The sequence below is a fragment of the Pseudorca crassidens genome, chromosome X (assembly GCF_039906515.1).
Source record: "Pseudorca crassidens isolate mPseCra1 chromosome X, mPseCra1.hap1, whole genome shotgun sequence".
Classification (NCBI taxonomy): domain Eukaryota; kingdom Metazoa; phylum Chordata; class Mammalia; order Artiodactyla; family Delphinidae; genus Pseudorca; species Pseudorca crassidens.
Window position 1 is genome coordinate 128,404,022 of NC_090317.1, and position 18,593 is coordinate 128,422,614.

The 18,593-nt window shown below is 43.5% G+C and overlaps 1 long non-coding RNA gene across 4 annotated transcripts in view; it reads left to right on the plus strand.

Moving 5' to 3' along the window:
- LOC137217625 (uncharacterized) overlaps window positions 1–15,040 on the plus strand; it is a 212,442-nt gene extending 197,402 nt beyond the window's left edge. For 2 of the 4 annotated variants that reach the window (XR_010940152.1, XR_010940153.1), the window contains 2 exons: window positions 9,384–9,428; window positions 13,052–15,040. This is a non-coding gene — a long non-coding RNA (uncharacterized lncRNA). The remainder of the gene's footprint in view (window positions 1–9,383; window positions 9,429–13,051) is intronic. The other 2 variants (XR_010940151.1, XR_010940150.1) reach the window with 1 other exon arrangement.
- Window positions 15,041–18,593: the final 3,553 nt, after the last annotated feature.

The window sequence follows — 18,593 nt, forward strand, 5'->3', positions numbered from 1 at the left end:
CCTGACATTTACTTCAGGTACAGAAATGCTGTAAAATGTTAAGGCAAGAACACATACCGAAGGTATGTGGAACGATGGGCGCTTTCATATGCTGCTAGTGATAAGATGAATGTTTATAGCCCTTTTGATGTTAATATGTTGATCGCTACTAAAATGTTCAGCATGTATACTCTCTGACCCTGCCGTCCCAGCTTGGAGCTTCATCTCTAGAATTAAAGCTCAGTAAGTAAGGACCGGTGTTTCAGGATATATAGTGACCCTTGTTCAAGCTGACAAGAGCCCAGAAACAAAGAAAATGCCCTTCAACAGGGAAGTTAGACTAAATTAGAATATATTGACAACACGGCGTGTCATGTCATGCAGCTGCTCAAAAGGGTGAATTTGAATATATCAGCGGGCGTACAGGAAGTTCTGCGAGACATTTTTGAGGGGGAAAAGCAAGAAGCAGAAAGGTGTATATAATGTTCCAATTTTATAAAACAAGGACAAAATTCTGTGTGCACGTGTCTGATTAAGTATGTAGAAGAATGTGGAGAGATATACTGCAGATTCTTCACATGGGTTACCATGGAGGACAGTGGCAGCAGAGTGGGTGGTAAAGACGAATGGTGTGGGTGGCAGACAGAAGACAAGCAAAGTGGCATACACACACACACACACACACACACACACACAGAAGGCTGCTTAAACCGTGAACTAATACGTGTGAGATAATCACATTTGGGCATTATGTAAAATTGTATATATATATGTATAAAAAGATTTTAAAGTAAAATAAAATAAATTGACAAGGAAGACATTTGTTAAGGCAGACAAAAAGTGCTGCGGTGAAGGCCCAGGGCTGGGGGAGAAAGATACAGAGGCTGCCTTTTGTCTCCTTGCCTTCCAGGTGGTGGGCATGGACATGGGCCGGCTATGAGCTTCCTCTGGAACCTTGTCTAGCTGCCTTCTCCATACCTGGTGATGGTAGAGAACACCGCAGTGCATTCCCCCTCTTCTCAGGGGCACTGTGTAAGTATTGGCCACGTGTGGTCAGTGTATTTGGAGAGACCGTGGTGAGGACTGCAGTGCTGTCTCTTGTACATAATAAGCACACATTGAGTACCAGCTGGCTGCGAGGCGCCCTGTCCCACAACTGAACATGGAGCCCTGGCCGCCAACTTGCTCACAGATTTGCTCAACCTTAAAAAGGAACATTAAAAACAAGCAAAACAAGTAACAACGGAATTTCCTTAAGAAACTGAGCCGTTGAGTAAATTTCACTGATCTTTTGAAAAAGAGAAGAAAGGAAGCGCGGACTCTTCTCTGTCATTCTGTAAAGTGGAGGAGCTGACCTGAGTGTAACGCAGTTTTGGGTGTGTCACCCCTGTATTTCACGGTGCTTAAAGACATCATTGTTGCTCAATTCGCTTTAAATAGTGCAGAGGCAGGCTCCGGGTTTATAGACTTGTTTCTGTACCATCTGAGCGCCGTAAACGTGCCTGTTCCAATCAGGTGAATAATGCACAAGCTATTGCTTTATTTTTGCTTCCATTTGTGGAATCATAAAAAACCCCAAACCCTAAAAACCATAAAACAAAAAACCCCAGACCAAAAACTGCCCCACAAGTTGCAGCCAAGTGCTGAGTCCGAGTGGCCTCAGCAATCTTGAAGCGTCTTGCTTCCCCTCCTTTTAGAGGGTGGGAGGCTCCTTGGAGACTGGAACATCCAGGATGATGGCTGCGGTGACTTCAGCGTTTGCGCACCCCTTCCCAGCCCCGGCCCCAGAGCCCTGCCTGGTGGAGCGCTCATGCCTTTGTCTGAAGCACCGTGTCTTCGGCTCTGAGCTTTACCATTTGGGGAACGTGGATCTAGGCCAGCTGTTTCCATGTCAGATGAGGCATGTGGGTGAAGTCACCTGACCAAGCCTGCACAGTGAGTGAATGAGGAATAGATGCAGGTGGAGGAGTTGACTGTGCACCCTTGAAACCCGTACTGTCTAGCCACCAGCGATACGGGGCTTCTGAGCGCTTGGAAAAGCACGAGTCTGAATTGAGATGTGACCTAAGTGCGAAATACACGTGAGGATTTCCAAGACCTCGTGAAAAAGCAGTGTAAACTACCTGCCAGTAATCTCTTATATCGATTACATGTTCAAATGATAATATGTTGGATATGTTGGGTTCAATAAAATGTATTATTAAAATACATTTCACATGTTTCTTTTGGCTTTTAAACGTGGTTACTAGGAAACTTAAAATTGCATATGTTCCTCGCATTATATTTCTTTTAGAGAGCACTGCTTTAAACAGTACTGACTCTTCTGTACCGAATTCCTGCCCAAAGCATCTTCTTGTGCTATTCATTCATTCACTCACTCACTCACTCACTAGCAGAGGTTACTTGTTTGGGGTGAGTTTGTATGATGTTTTGGTGATTTGTTTTCAATCCCCACTATTTGGGAACATATCACACTAATCTTTAATCACTGGAATAATTGTCGTGAGCAAGTTGGAGGTTTAAGAAAACTTCACCCAGGGACAAAAAGGAGCCCCAGACGCAGTAGCCATGCTTTCAGGGGCCACTTGGGGAACCAGGCATGGCCAAGCACTGCCTGTGGGGAGGGACCTAGACACTGGAGACAGATGGCCTGTGACCCTCAGGGTGCTCAGGACAGATGAGTGTCGTTGGTTGATGTGCAGTGGTCCTCTCTCCACTTGTGCCCATCCTCTCATTCTGCGTGTCTCCCCATCGAGGACGTGCATCACCTGGTTTCTAATTCCCTCTAGGTCCACCTCCTCCACAGCCCACTCCACCCACACGGCTCTCCCGCCTCCACTGCCGTGGGCTCCAAGCAGAGTTTTCCCACATCGCCATGTTCTCACATGTCTGCCCTTTTCACCCTGCTCTTTCCTCCTCCCAGACTGTCTTTTCCCATGTGGTCCCCTGGCAAATTCAGCCTGTCCTCAAGACGTAGCATCACTTCCTTGACTTCACGGACGAAGTTAGGGTCTGTGAAGCCTCCCAGAACTCGGCTCTGCGACGTGTGCTCCGTAGACCAACAGCAGCATCACCACCTGAGGGGCTGGTAGAGATGCAGACTCTTCAGACCCTGTAAAGAGCCCAGTCTTTCCGAATCAGAATCTTCATTTTAACAAGATGCCCAGGTGTTTCGGTTACGCGCTGAAGTCTGAGCAGCATCGCCCTAGAGCACCAGATTTACGCTTTAACTCTAACACATGTTGTGTTGTTCCTCTTCCCAAGCTGGTCAGCATCCTCCACTAGGTTGCAGCCTGAGGTCATCTGGTTCATCTAGGCACTTAGGATTCCTAGGAACTTAGTAATTTAATAAATGTATCCGAAGAGATAAAAAGACATGGTTCCCAGCGGAAAGGGTTTGGCGGTGGATACAGATTGTGGTCAGCGGTGTATGCGTAGGAAGCAGACTCTTGCAAGTGCTGGTATTGATCAGGGAGGTTACACACAGCAGCAAGAGAAGGCAGTTTTGATTATAAACAGTGTCAACATTTAGGTTAAAAAAAAAGAGATGCTATTGAAGTAGCTGGAGAGGGATCAGAAATATTGGAGGCAAAGCCATCATGACAAAGGAGGAATGCTCGAGAAAGAAGGGGTGTTCAATTACCTGGAGAGCCTCAGGTCAGTGACATTCAAGGATGCTTAAAGTTCTGGGTTTGCAGTGAGTTAGGAGATCTCACATGGTTTCACAGGGCTTTCATTCAAGTTACACGTGAAGAAGAGTGCTTGTCATGGGCTGGAAAGTGAACAGCAGGGGATGTGCTGTCATCTGGCAATGTAGGTCATGAGGAGTTAGGACCCAGGTCTGAAGGGCGGAGGATGGTCCAAGCAAGGCTTTCCTTAGGAAGAAGAAATCTGCGTGCTCTCTTCCCTACTGGAGTGTAAACCCTTTACAACAGTAGCCACAGCTTCAGGGTCGTTGTTTGTGCCCCCAGGCAGTCCATTATCTATAGGAACCCACTGTCTGTGTTGTAGTTGTAATGGATTGAATAAAAGATCCAAGGAGCAAAATAAATAGGAGTATAGCAGTCCAAGAACAAGGGAGCAGTTAAATGGCTGATTCAAAATTAGGTAAGAGGCAATTTCAGGGAGTATAGCTCAGATGTCCAACTGGGCCCAGGACTAGGGTGAGGCAAGTGGGGCACCCCTTGAAATTTTGCACCCTAAGCACTTGTCTCACCCTAGCCACGGCCCTAATGGAAATAGTTTTCTTTGAGATGACTGGGTTGCATACCATTTGGGAGAGTTGACATTTTGCAAGTTTTTCAGAAATATAGTCCTCTCCTCTTTAGTATTCTGCATCCTCTTAGCTCCAAATCGAATATTTATTTCATGCTATCTCATTTCTTACCATAAGAACAAAAATTTTATGACTGAGGGTTTTTTTGCAGAAGAGATTAACTACAGAAATAACCAGCAGTTTTAATATATCTGCATCAGGGAACAAGGCCATATTATCTTCAATTAACTAACGATGAGCTGCTTTGGTTAAGCCCTATAGTGAGTAATTTAGAGCTTTCAGCCTATCTTTGGAGGATAAAATGTTCCATGATGTTCAGAGAAGGCTTGCTCCTGAGAGACAAATTTAGAAAAATGTTTGTTCAATTTTGTGATAAAGGCTATATTTACACCAGGGGAAACAGTTGAGCATTTGGAAAATCTGTGCAGCATTGCTATGGAATTCCTTCAGTTGTGTTGAATGCTTCATTTTTCTCTAAGCCCCAATTTAGCTTTTATTACTTTAAAAACAAAGCAGCAGGTTACAGAGGTTTTCAAGGGGTTTCAAAACCTGAGGGAAAATATTGTCCTTTTTTCTGGCAAGTGTAGACTTTGTCATACCTGTTTTGATCACGAGGAGAGGAAGAAGTATTGGGAAGGTGTTTTTAGCAATTTCTGAGAGCATGTTTTTCCCCCCAAAAATATCGACAACAAAACTCCTGTGAAAGAAAGTACATCATAGCAACTCTCTGCTTCTGCTTCAAAAAATGTTGCCTTATGGTCAATAGGGTCAAATGGCTTGAAAGTACTTCAGGAAACTAAGGTGTCACCTCTCATTTGTTTAAATATTTAAAGATGCTCCTTTCCGAGCTAGCCGTATTGTAAAATTTGTACTGTTGTGATGTTATCCTTGATCACTCTCATATGATCTCCGCACAGAAATGGAGCACTTTTCCATAAGTTTGCAATTATTAGTTTATTCACATGCCAGCAAAGAAGAAACTGTCTGGATATGGAGGTCAGGCAGCAAGGGATCTCTGGCAGGGCTTTTGAAAGACAGATTGGATGGAAAAAGCATCAATTCATAGAGAAAACTTATGGTAACAGTGACAATTATTAGCCAAAGGACCCAGCTTTCTGGGGGAGATCAAGTGACAAGTAATAGAGAAAGGCATGAACTTCAGTATAAAGGGGGTGAGAAAAGAGAAGCGAGGTAGAGAGAGAGTGTCTGGGACTCTGTAAAGACCTGGCACGGCCCATAGCAAAACAGTGATTTGACCAAGTGTAGCTAACGGTTAAATAGTATTCATGGACACTGCTGTTCCACTACAGATATTCTCAACACATGCATCAAACGTCAGAGGATAACCTTGCAATTTAATTTAGTTGTAGCTGTGTCCCCTATTCTGAATTGGATGAAAGATTCACTTATCAAGAGGTTAAATAATTTAATGGTGTTGATAGTCTGGTAGTGATACTGTTGGCCAAAAGAGGAAGAGAGGGCCATGATTAATGCAAGAGGTGGTTCTCAGCAGGAAAGAGATAGGTGGGGAGAAAATATACAGGAAGGAATGACACAGGGAGAGATTATGAGTGACTGGGAAAGAGCCTGTGGCATCAGGACAGGTTGTGCGCAGGATGCTGAAAAATTAATACCACAGTCCTTGTCTACCAGACAGGGAAGTTGTGAGGTCTCATGGGAACAAGGTGGGTGGTGGTGAAGTAGACACTTGGTCAGTATACATCACAACTCAATGGATCCCGAGCTGCATCTCATACATTGATGTAACATCAATTTCTACATCCTAGTAAAATCCATTTCCTCCCAGTGGCCCACCAGGCCCTATGTGTTCTCCCCCACTGTGGTAAGCCGGCTTTAAAGATGGCTCCTGGGGACTTCCCTGGTGGCACAGTGGATTAGAATCCTCCTGCTAATGCAGGGGACACGGGTTCGAGCCCTGGTCCGGGACGATCCCGCATGCTGTGGAGCAACTAAGCCTGTGCGCCGCAACTACTGAGCCTGCGCTCTAGAGCCCGCAAGCCGCAACTACTGAGCCCGTGTGCCGCAACTACTGAAGCCCGTGTGCCTAGAGCCCGTGCTCCACAATGAGAGAAGCCACCGCAGTGAGAAGCCCACGCACTGCAACAAAGAGTAGCCCCTGCTCGCCACAACTAGAGAAAGCCTGCGCACAGCAACAAAGACCCAATGCAGCCACAAAAAAAAAAAAAAAAAAAAAAGGTTCATGTGTTGGAGACCTTCAAGATGGCAGAAGAGTAAGACGTGGATATCACCTTCCTCCCCACAAATACATCAGAAATACATCTACATGTGGAACAACTCCTACAGAACACCTACTGAACACCGGCAGAAGACCTCAGACCTCCCAAAACGCAAGAAACTCCCCACGTACCTGGTAGGGTAAAAGAAAAAAGAAAAAACAGAGACAAAAGAATAGGGATGTAACCTGCACCGGTGGGAGGGAGCCGTGAAGGAGGAAAGGTTTCCACACACTAGGAAGCCCCTTCGCGGGTGGAGACTGTGGGTGGCGGAAGAGGGGAGTTTCAGAGCCACGGAGGAGAGCGCAGCAACAGGGGTGCGGAGGGCAAAGCGGGGAGATTCCCGCACAGAGGATCGGTGCTGACCGGCACTCACCAGCCCGAGAGGCTTGTCTGCTCCCCCGCCGGGGCGGGCGGGGCTGGGAGCGGAGGCTCGGGCTTCGGTCAGAGCGCCGGGAGAGGACTGGGGTTGGCTGCGTGAACACAATGAGAGAGTAGCATGGACTTATAAACACTATCAAATGTAGAATAGATAGCTAGTGGGAAGCAGCCGCATAGCACAGGGAGATCAGCTCAGTGCTTTGTGACCACCTAGAGGGGTGGGATAGGGAGGGAGGGAGGGAGACGCAAGAGGGAAGAGGTATGGGGATATATGTGTACGTGTAGCTGATTCACTCTGTTACACAGCAGAAGCTAACGCACCACTGTAAAGCAATTGCATTCCATAAAGATGTTAACAAAACGATGGCTCCTCATGGTCCCTGCCTCCTGAGAGGCATAGCCTTGTGTGCTCCCATCCTTTTCAGTGTAGGCTATGACTCAGTTCTAGAAGAACATTCAGCACACGTGACGGGGTGTCGCGTCTATGGTCAGCTTACAAGAGATGGTGACTCTGTCTTGTTAGAAGATCTTCCCTTGCTGACTTTGATAAAGCAAGCTGCCCTGTTGCAGAGGCCCACGTGACAAGGAGCTAAAGGGGACCTTCTGTCAATAGCAGCAAGTAACCAAGACACTAGATCCAAGAATCCTCAGGCAGTTCAGTTCTACCGACAACCACGTGAGCACGTTCTTCCCCAGCTGAGCCTTCAGATGAGGCTCTCAGATGAAATCACAGCCCTGTGGGACTCCCTGAATCAGAGGATGCAGTTAAGCCATGCTCCGACTCCTGGCCCACACGAACGTGAGGTTATAAATATGTGTTATTTTAAGCCACTAAGCTTGTGTTCCACAGCAGTAGATAATATAATCTGGCTTGTTGTCAGTTTCTCCTCCATCCCTACTAGGATGTAAACTAATAAAAAAAAAAAAAAAAAGGAGACACTTTTGTCTGTTTCTTCCCCCCAGGGCATTCATGGACCCTGTAATCATGCCTGACATGCAGTATTTGTTGGATGTACTGGTTGAACGAATCAACAGGTATTTAGTAATGGCATAACTAAACCATATTCTTTCCAAATTCATTCCATATGCAAATGATCTTGTCTTTATTGGAATGTATATATACGTACAAGAGTAGTTGAAACAAATATTTTAAGCATAGACACACACGCACGTACAAATACAGGTATATTACAAATATATGTGTGTGAATTGGTTGTGGATGCAAGCCATTTCGCTTTGTACCCAAGGGAACAGTTGTACCACAAACGTTAGTCAGGAATGTGGTTGGTATTTCCACTCCTCATTGCTCTATTTCACATGATTATTGTCTCTGTTTCCAGAGAGTAGCTATGCCAATGTAAACCCAATTAGTGGATGTGGAAAGCTGCCTTCCCGTGAAAGGCAGTGCCTTCAAAATACAGGCTTTTCCTTCTTGGTGTTCAAATGCTTCTGCATGAGCGAGTTGTCCATTTGCATTTTTCATTTCATTCATTGTATTTTTCAGCCCCAGAATTTCTGTTTGGTTCTTTCTTATGATTTCTACCCCTGTGTTGAATTTCTTGTTCTGTGTGTATGTTGTTTTCCTGGTTTTCTGTGTTTTCTTGTAGTTCCCCAAGCTTCCTTAAAACAACTATTTTGAATTCCTTATTGGGCAAATCACAGATCTCCATTTCCTTGGAGTTGGTTTCGGGAAAATTACTGTGTTCTTTGGTGGTCGTGGTTCCCTGATCCTTCTTGTTCCTTGAAGTCCTGCGTTGCTGTCTTCATTTCTGAAGGAGCAGTCACCTCCTCCACTCTTCACTGATTGGCTTTGGAAGAGGAGTACCTTCTGTCAGCCCTGCTAGGGCTTCTGGGGCTTTCTCAGACCTTTTCTGTGGATACAGCTGCTCACACTTCCTGTTCCCTCTTGGGGGCGGGATTCTTGAGGCTGTATGTCTTCTCTTGATCCCGTGAAGCCAGACTGAGTGCTGACAGCCTCCCTTGTCTTCTCCTAGGGTAGTGCTGAATGCTCACGGTCACGTGCTTTTTCCCAATCCCGCAGACTCAGGCCGGCTCGCGCTCGTGTGGAAGCTAGCCACGGTGTGAGGGTGTGTGGGTGAGGTGTACAGAGTGTTAGGGGTGCCCAGGGGCCAGCTGCGGGGATCAGCTTCCTGATGGAGTCCGTGAAGCAGTTCGTAGGATCTGCGTCCCTGTGTCATCCTCTGAGAGCCTGTGGCTGTTGTCCTCTCCACCCCTCCCCTCCCCCAAGTCATGCAACTCCTCTCAGTTTTCTAGATGGGGCAGGAAAGAGCTGAGTCTCTCTGGCAGTGTCCTGCACACCAGGGGAGGCCAGGTGCTCATTCGCAGTCTCTCTCTGCCCCAGGAGAAATCATGCTGAGGTTTCTCTCCTGGGCACTGAGCTGTGCTGCCTTGGGGAGGGGATGATGTGGGAAAATCAAACTGTTCCTCTCACCCTCTTCATTGTGTCTAACCTCAGATTTTTTTCTCTCCAGGGCTGTGCTGGAACTTCTCTGCTGGACTCCTGGACTTCCACAAAGGTACTGTCCTCTGTGGGTGGTGGTCAAAATTGGTGTTCCTTCTGGGGAGGGTGGTAGAAAACTCCTGCCATTTTCCCAGCACTGCTCTCTCTTGTTTTCATCTCTGTGTTTATGAACTTAGATTTCTGGTGATTCACATTTGAACTTTTTTGGACCAAGGTCTTTTCTTTCCATGTCCTAACAAGGGATTGGCACTTTTTTTTTTCTGTAAAAGGCCAGGTAGTACATATTTTCAGTTTGTGGGCCATATAGTCTCTGTCACAACGACTCAACTCTGAAGGCAGCCGCATCTGTGGTATGTGAACGAGTGACTGTGGCTGTGTTCCAATAAAACTTTATTTACAAAAACAGGTGGTGGGCCAGATTTGGCCCATGGGCCATGGTTTGCTGACGCCTGCTAAATCTGTGGTGTCTTCCCAGCCCAGCCCCACCCAGGGAGAAGAATGTGGATGAAGGGGTATAATAGCTATTTGGTTTTGTCCATGATAATTTAAAAGGGAGATGACTGGGTAAGTGTTAAATGTAGCACATCCCAGTTCCCATCCTGCCCTGTGACCTCATAGCTGTGTGACCCTGCGTGCATTCATTCATCTGTCAGTGTGCACATGTTGATTATGTTGTTCATCAGCGATAGTATTTTTTGATGTGTTTTCTGCTGAAGGAATTAGGCAGAACCCAAAGGGGATGGGTTTGAAGCTGACTATGCAGTCTTCCCAGGAATAAAAAATCAAGGTTGAACAGAAGATGAAATAAAGAGAACATCTGGTGTTTGAAAGGAGGGACCCTCTTGAGTTGATGTCAAAATGTCACATCATAGCTCTGGCTATCTCTTTTGAAAATCGTTGTTCAGTCTGGCTGAGGGAAAGGTCTCAGTGTTTGTTCTGCCTTTGTGTTCTGGTAATTTCATAGTCTGAGTCTTGCCCTGGAATATACTTAATATTTGCCTATTTACAGAGGCTTTTGTTTCTTATTCCTCTGTGTGGCTGATTTGAAATTACTCCAGACGTTCCGTGACGATCAACTGCCAATTTTCCTTTTCAACGAGATAACCTGGAACTATTTTCAGGCTGTACAGGAGGTCAGCTTCCAATTTCTAGCTGTCTTAGAAAGTCTTAATTATTCATTGACGTTTGTAGAATGTGCATTATAATCTAATTATCTTTCCATTCTGATGACATGGGTAATCTTTTAAAAATAAGTGAACAATTAATTTTCTCGGATTGGGGAAGAACTGACAAGTTATGGAAGCTGTGATGCATAGTTGAGAATCTGGCTTTGGAGCTCGAGGGCTCTGGGTTTGACTGTGCCCTCACACTGTGATCTCAGCTCAATTGCTTAATCCCTCTGAAGATAAAATCATGCATCTAAAAAATGGAGATAATAATTCTTACCTTTTAGAATAGCAGTAAGAGTGAGAAATAAAGTAAATAGAGCTACTCACACAATACATTGCCTAGGATGCTTTCTCAATAAATGGAAAGTAGTAGTATAATAAGAGCATATGACTGGAATGCAATATACATTGTCCTCCTGGGTGAGTGATGAAAATTCTTGATTTAGTTTAACCAAAGTGTTGCAGTGAAGCCATTAAGTTAAGAATTATATTGGAAACAAGTTTTTAATTAGTGTAAATTAATTAGTGTAATTAATTAGTAGTGTGAACATGAAGTAGGAGGCCATAAATAACTGTAATTGTCCGTTATTTCTAATTCACGTGAACTAGTCGTCAGTCTTTTCAACAGGTGTTTGCTTACTAATAACTGTGAGGAACTTTATTTAGGTTCCCCCTTCTATGTTCAACTTTTACTAAGTCCTGAGGAGCAGAACTCTTGCTCCAAAGCAGGACAGGGGGAGGTTGCTGATGGAATACCCTTTCATCATGAATAGGCAGTTAGCTTTCGAGCACGTGAAAAGCAGGTCTTTCTTCTACTATACGAAGGCAGCTTGCATTGCTGTTTAGACAACAGCAGTAGTAGAGAAAATTATTTACATTCCCTGACTTTGAATTCTGTCATCTATGCAACAAGAAGGTTTGGTGCTTTTGGCCTCTGAGATCTTTTCTCAGTTCTAATATTCTGTGATTCCAAGGCATTTCCACTGCTAGAATCAGGAAAGGGAATTTCTTCGCAAATGCCCATTTTACCAACACAAACCCAATTTTATTCTTGGCTCTCTGAGACAAGGGAACTGGTTTATTTTTTATTTTTTAAATAGGATTTACTCTTTTTTTTTTTCTTAATTTATGTATTTATGGCTGGGTTGGGTCTTCGTTTCTGTGCGAGGGCTTTCTCTAGCTGTGGCAAGCGGGGGCCACTCTTCATCGTGGTGCGCGGGCCTCTCACTATCGTGGCCTCTCTTGTTGTGGAACACAGGCTCTGGATGCGCAGGCTCAGTAGTTGTGGCTCACGGGCCTAGTTGCTCCGCGGCATGTGGGATCTTCCCAGACCAGGGCTCGAACCCGTGTCCCCTGCATTAGCAGGCAGATTCTCAACCACTGTGCCACCAGGGAAGCCCCATGGTTTATTTTTTATTCCCTCTTTCCTAACGTCTATTTTAGTGCTAGGAGATTAGGGGTGCTTAGTAACTAGGAGAAAGTATAAAGAGACCAAAGTACATAATTCAGCATTAACTAGAGGGGAAGGTACTGAGGTAGGGCCGTATCATCAGGATGTCACTGCTTTGCATGTGTAGACTCCTTATCTAACTTGAGACAGGATGAATTGTAGGGGCCATGCTGTACCGTGCTTTCTACCCGCAAACAGGGCCCTGAAGCAGTATGGTTCCCAGGAATGACTTAATGCCTAGGCCATTAGCCAACCAATACTCATTCAACTATGACCTCACACTTGGAAGGGCATTTGTTTGGCTTTGATTTCCTCAAACGAAGATTTGAAAAAAATGCCTAACGCATATGACAACATGTCTCCCCATCAGTTCATCATTTCTCTAGGCAAAAGACAAAACCCCAAACTAACCAACAACAAAACAAAGCTTTCTGGTACACACTCTGTGGTTTCGATCCTGGACTCTCAGTGCCAAATACTAAATAACTAGAGAGTGACTTAATAAATCATTTTACAGTTGATTTTTCAAAATTTCTCTTAGTGTCGGCAGAAAGTCTGCCATCATCATAAGCTCTTTTAAAGGGTCCACTTCTACCCATGCATCTGTTCTCTAGAATGTTAAATAATCATGGAGAGAAGAAAGCTCTGAAGTGTCAGTCCTTTTGCTGTGGGAAGTAGTTGGTCATGGGGCACTATCCTCAGTCAGCCCTCGAATTTCAGATACATAACCTCGGAAGAAAGGCTTCAAAACAATTAGAAAAATGCTACTGCCTGTTTTTACAAGTTATGCAGAAGACGTGGAGGAATACACATTTATCTCCTAGAATAGCTGACCTATTTCCTCATCTTCCTGCTGTTATTTCAGCTGATAGCGGCAATTATTCAGATTGTGTGAATTCATCGCATCATGTTCTTTGACTAAAGTCATGCTAGAATTAATTTCCTAGTCGGTTGATATCGTCTAAAATACTGTGGGCAATGGTGGATTCGTTCAGTACTGTAATTGCATTCAGATCAACCATCCCCCCATTGCTTGTTTTTCTTTCCCTCTATTTTCAGTAGAAAACAAAGAGTCCTGTCTCCACCCTGCCCTCCTCTCCATGCCTTCTTTGCGGTCTCTGGTCTGCAGAATCCACACGGCAGCAAGGTTCTAACTCCTGCAGCTGCTGGCTGTGCATCCCCCGAGCTCTGGACTCTGAACTTCATCTAAGAGCTTTCTTGTCTCCATAGCAACTGGGACAGCCACAGGTCCTGACATTTCCTTTTGGAAAATGAGACTGTGGACATGTGCTCTGTATAACAGATACGTGTGTTCCTGAAAACATTCACTCTAAATCCCTGAAAATCAAGTGGAATTTCAGCATATCAGGACGATTTGGTTTGGGGAGATACTCGATGAAGAATCATTTAATGAATTGGATATTTCCATTCTCCCAAGAATTTCTTCTTAGTGTAAAGCCACGTTGAATGTGAGCAAGTTACATTTGTTAAATTTTATCCAGTTCTGTTCTGCTAACTCCTTAGTGTTTAAAGATGGACCTTATAGTTGTGGAAGCTAAGTTCTCCGCCCACTTTCCCTGTTTGTTGTGAGTGACCTGTGGCTCTGGAAGCCTTCACGACTATCGATTTTTCTGCTTCTCCCTGCCTCTCTGACTATGGTTGGTGCCTCGAGTGGAACTTTCTATCCATTCCTACCTTTGGATCGTGAATGAAGAATCAGTCACTGAGGTTTTCACACCCATTTTTACAGATAATTGTGTGTCACTATTTGATATGTAGTATGTTTAATATTTACAGGAAGCGCTCCAGAACTATGTATACAGTTTTATTAAAGCACTGCTGTGCAGCAGACCTGATTTGGAAAATGCTGACATTTTCTGGGCGTATCCTGTATGCCTGACTCTGCTAAGGGCACTGCTTTTTTTTTTTTTTTCTTTTCCAGTACGCGGGCCTCTCACTGTTGTGGCCCCTCCCGCTGCGGAGCACAGGCTCCGGATGCGCAGGCTCAGCGGCCACGGCTCACGGGCCCAGCCGCTCCGCGGCATGTGGGATCTTCCCGGACCGGGGCACGAACCTGTGTCCCCTGCATCGGCAGGCGGACTCTCAACCACCGTGCCACCAGGGAAGCCCAGGGCACTGCTTTTTACTCTCCTAATCCCCCCAGCCCTGTGAGCCAGGCAAGGCTGGTTGATGCCCCTTGGTGTGGCTTGCTGTGGTCCACGGCCAGAATGAGTTGTCACTGCCCCTTCTCGTGGGTTAGAGCCCACATCATATTTGTAATTAAATATTTTGCATACTGTGAAAGAGTTATTATTATCCCTCTTTTATAGAATCTAAAGAAACCCCCAAATTTATAGGAAAAGACTCTACCGGAACATTATCTTTTCACAAATGGCTAAGCTATGTTGATTCACCTTTTAGATTCAGTTAACAGTGGTGCTTCCGTTATACGTTTTTGTGAGCCATGCTGCGTAAAGAACCTACGGAGCTTCCTCAGCATTTAAAGACAAAGGTGACCCAGCAATCCCACTACTGGGCATATACCCTGAGAAGACCATAATTCAAAAAGAGTCATGTACCACAGTGTTCACTGCAGCTCTATTTACAATAGCCAGGACATGGAAGCAACCTAAGTGTCCATCGACAGATGAATGGATAAAGAAGATGTGGCACATATATACAATGGAATATTACTCAGCCATAAAAAGAAACGAAATTGAGTTATTTGTAGTGAGATGGATGGACCTAGAGTCTGTCATACAGAGTGAAGTAAGTCAGAAAGAGAAAGACAAATACCGTATGCTAACACATATATATGGAATCTAAGAAAAAGAAAATGTCATGAAGAACCTAGGGGTAAGGCAGGAATAAAGACGCAGACCTACTAGAGAATGGACTTGAGGATATGGGGAGGGGGAAGGGTAAGCTGTGACAAAGCGAGGGAGTGGCATGGACATATATACACTACCAAACGTAAAATAGATAGCTAGTGGGAAGCAGCCGCATAGCACAGGGATATCAGCTCAGTGCTTTGTGACCACCTAGAGGGGTGAGATAGGGAGGGTGGGAGGGAGACGCAAGAGGGAAGAGATATGGGAACATATGTATATGTATAACTGATTTACTTTGTTATAAAGCAGAAACTAACACACCATTGTAAAGCAATTATACTCCAGTAAAGATGTAAAAAAAAAAAAGACAAAGGTGTTTTTGTATTTTTACAGGAGTACAATTCAGACTATTTACTGGGAAATACGTGTATCCTTCTCTTTTCTCTTCCATTGTGTGTGGTCACCTTTAGAAACGATTTAACAAGATTTGTGATGGGATACGTGAGCGAGACTTTGTGCTGTTGATCAAATGGCCAGGTGCGGAGCTGCTGTAATAGTGATGGACAGGTAATGAACATACTCAGGCTTGCGGAATGGATTCTGTTCTCTAAGGATGTTTGCCACAGTTGCATTTGCTGAAAAGCTGAAATGCAAGCTGATGAGCAAAGGCAGAGAATATCAAGTGATCCTCGGCTTATAGGAAGAATGCGTGTCATTGTCTCACTGAGGACACACGCAGTGTCGTCCAAATTATAAATTTAGATTTTGGTCTGATCGTTTTATTTTAAAAGCACAATAGGACTTGAGAGTTCTTGCTAACCACTTTCTCCATGCCTGACAAGGGGATAAAAATATGTAATAAATCCAATTGCTTTGAGATAGAAAAGAATGTGCAAATCATTGGTATTTTTAGAAAATCATTATACTTTAAACTCCTCACGTGCTTTCCTCAAGTGAACACAATTCACAGTGTTAAGGCAATTTAAATACAGCAAATTTCGGTGGAATTATATTTGAGATGGACTCTGTAAAACACCGTTCAGAATGAGTAGTTACTTACTCTCAAATTATAGAACTAGGGTTTGCATACTGAACATAAAACCACTTGGAAACCTCTACTATTAACTTTAAATCTTCAGCATAGTCTTATAATGTATGTTAGTCATTTACAGCGTGTGCCAATCCTTTTCCTATCTGCCGTTTCTCATTGTAAGACTGTGAAACACAGGGTGGCATTTGACTCTGGAAATGAACAATTCAGAAAACTCAATGGGGAAACTCACTTAGAAATAAAATGTTCATTTATGTTTTTATTGCTTATTACTTTAAACTCTTCCTTTGATGCAAATGTTAACATGATGATTAGCGATTCTAGTTAGCCTTTCCTATAAAAGAGCAAGAAAGAAGTAAATTTGTGATGAAGTTTAGCAGCAAAGAAATACCTCTTCTTCAGCCTCCCACTTTTACTGACTCCCTCGAGGGGGAAGAAATTGAGGAATCAGAGGATACGCTTTGGGAAAACAGCAGTTGCTGAAATGTGTATGTGCAGACTTATTTGCATATATATTTTATTTCGGAAAGGGACTGTCAGGAATTTTGTGCTGCTCCAAGTGACCTATAGAGAGTGTTTCTTCTGCATAACACCCAGCGCACCTAGAGGAAGTGCGTGATAATAAGTCAGCATGAGGAAAGTGAACTGTGCTGAAGGATAGGAGTGGGTCACAGAGGGGTAAGAGTGCCCAGACAGGGAAAACAGTTAGGGGAAATTTGAGGCCCTCAGCAGCAACATTAGGAAGTCCAGCCGAGAACTTACAGTCATAAGAGGACCGAGCAGTGACAGAAGCTGACGTTCCCTGTTGTGGTTTGTGGGGAGCGTGGTCTGCCAGGACGAGAGAGCAGTGGAGGGGGTTGCAGATACATAAAGCCGTGTCAGGACTCTGACCTCCATCGGTTCATGCCTCAGTAAGACCTGGATCATATGTCATGTTCACGTGTATACGGTTAATGACTTTCCAATCCTGAAATAGTTTTTCTTAGCGGATTTCTGTTTGGGTTTTTCAAATAAATATTTTCTTTTTATTATTGGCAATAGGAAATTCTCTCTCTACTTAAATATAAGACATGACACTATAAAACTCCTAGAAGAGAACATAGGCAAAACATTCTCTGACATCAATTGGAGCAGTGTTTTCTTAGGTCAGTTTCCCAAGGCAATGGAAATAAAAGCAAAAATAAACAACTGGGACCTACTTAAACTTATCAGCTTTTGCACAGCAAAGGAAACCATCAACAAAACAACATATGGACTGGGAGAAGATATTTGCAAATGGTGTGACTGACAAGGGCTTAATTTCCAAAATATACAAACAGCTCATACAACTCAATAACAGAAAAACAAACAACCCAATCAAAAAATTGGCAGAAGACCTAAATAAACATTTCTTCAAAGAAGGCATAAAAATGGCCAATAGGCACATGAAAAGATGTTCAATATTGCTAATTATTAGAGAAAAACAAATCAAAACTACAATGAGGTATCACCTCATACCGGTCAGAATGGCCATCATTAAAAAGTCTACAAGTAATAAATGCTGGAGAGGGTGTGGAGAAAAGGGAACCCTCCTGCACTGTTCGTGGGAATGTAAATTGGTGCAGCCACTATGGAGAACAGTGTGGAGGTTCCTTAAAAAACTAAAAATAGAACTACCATACCACCCAGCAATCCCACTCCTGGGGATATATCTGGACAAAACTATAATTAAAAAAGATACATTCACCCATATGTTTATAGCAGCACTATTTACAATAGCCAAAACATGGAAACAACGTAAATGTCCATTGACAGATGAATGGATAAAGAAGATGAGGTGTGGGTATATATATACATGTATGTATGTATGTATGTAATGGAGTATTACTCAGCCATAAAAAGAATGAAATAATGCCATTTGCAACAACATAGATGGACCTAGAGATGATCATGTTAAGTGAAGTAAGTCAGAAAAAGACAAATACCATATGATATCACTTATATGTGGAATCTAAAACATGACACATATGAACATATCTATGAAACAGAAATAGACTCACAGACACAGGAAACAAACTTATGGTTACCAAAGGGGAAGAGCAGGGAAGGATAACTTAGTAGTTTGGGATTAGCAGACATAAACAACTGTATATAAAGTAGATAAACAACAAGGTCCTACTGTGTAGCACAGGGAACTATATTCAAATCCTGTAATAAAACATAATGGAAGAGAATATAAAAAAGAATATATGTATGAAACCGAATCCCTTTGCTCTACACCAGAAACTAATACAACATTGTAAATCAACTATACTTCAATAAAAAAAAGAAAATTTTCTTTCTTCTAAAAAATGTTATAAGAATACTTAACAACTTAGCATGGGATTTACACTCTTCACAGATCTTTAAGTGCACAATACAGGATTGTTAACTACAGGCCCCAAGTTGTGCAGCAGGTATCTAGAACCCACTCATCTTGTATAACTGAAAGTCTTTATCCATTGAACAGCAGCTCTCCATTTCCCCTCCCTCTAGCCCCGTCACTTAGAGAAGCTTATACTTTCCTGATAGTTCCTTACAAAGTAAAATAAAATTTGACTCTCTTCTTCTGTGTGTTTGATTATTCTAGGTCCCTCATTTACGTGGAATCATGAAATATTTGTACTTTGGTGACTGGGCTTACTTCATGTATCATAACGTCTTTCAGGTCCATCCATGTTGTTTCAAATGACAGGATTTC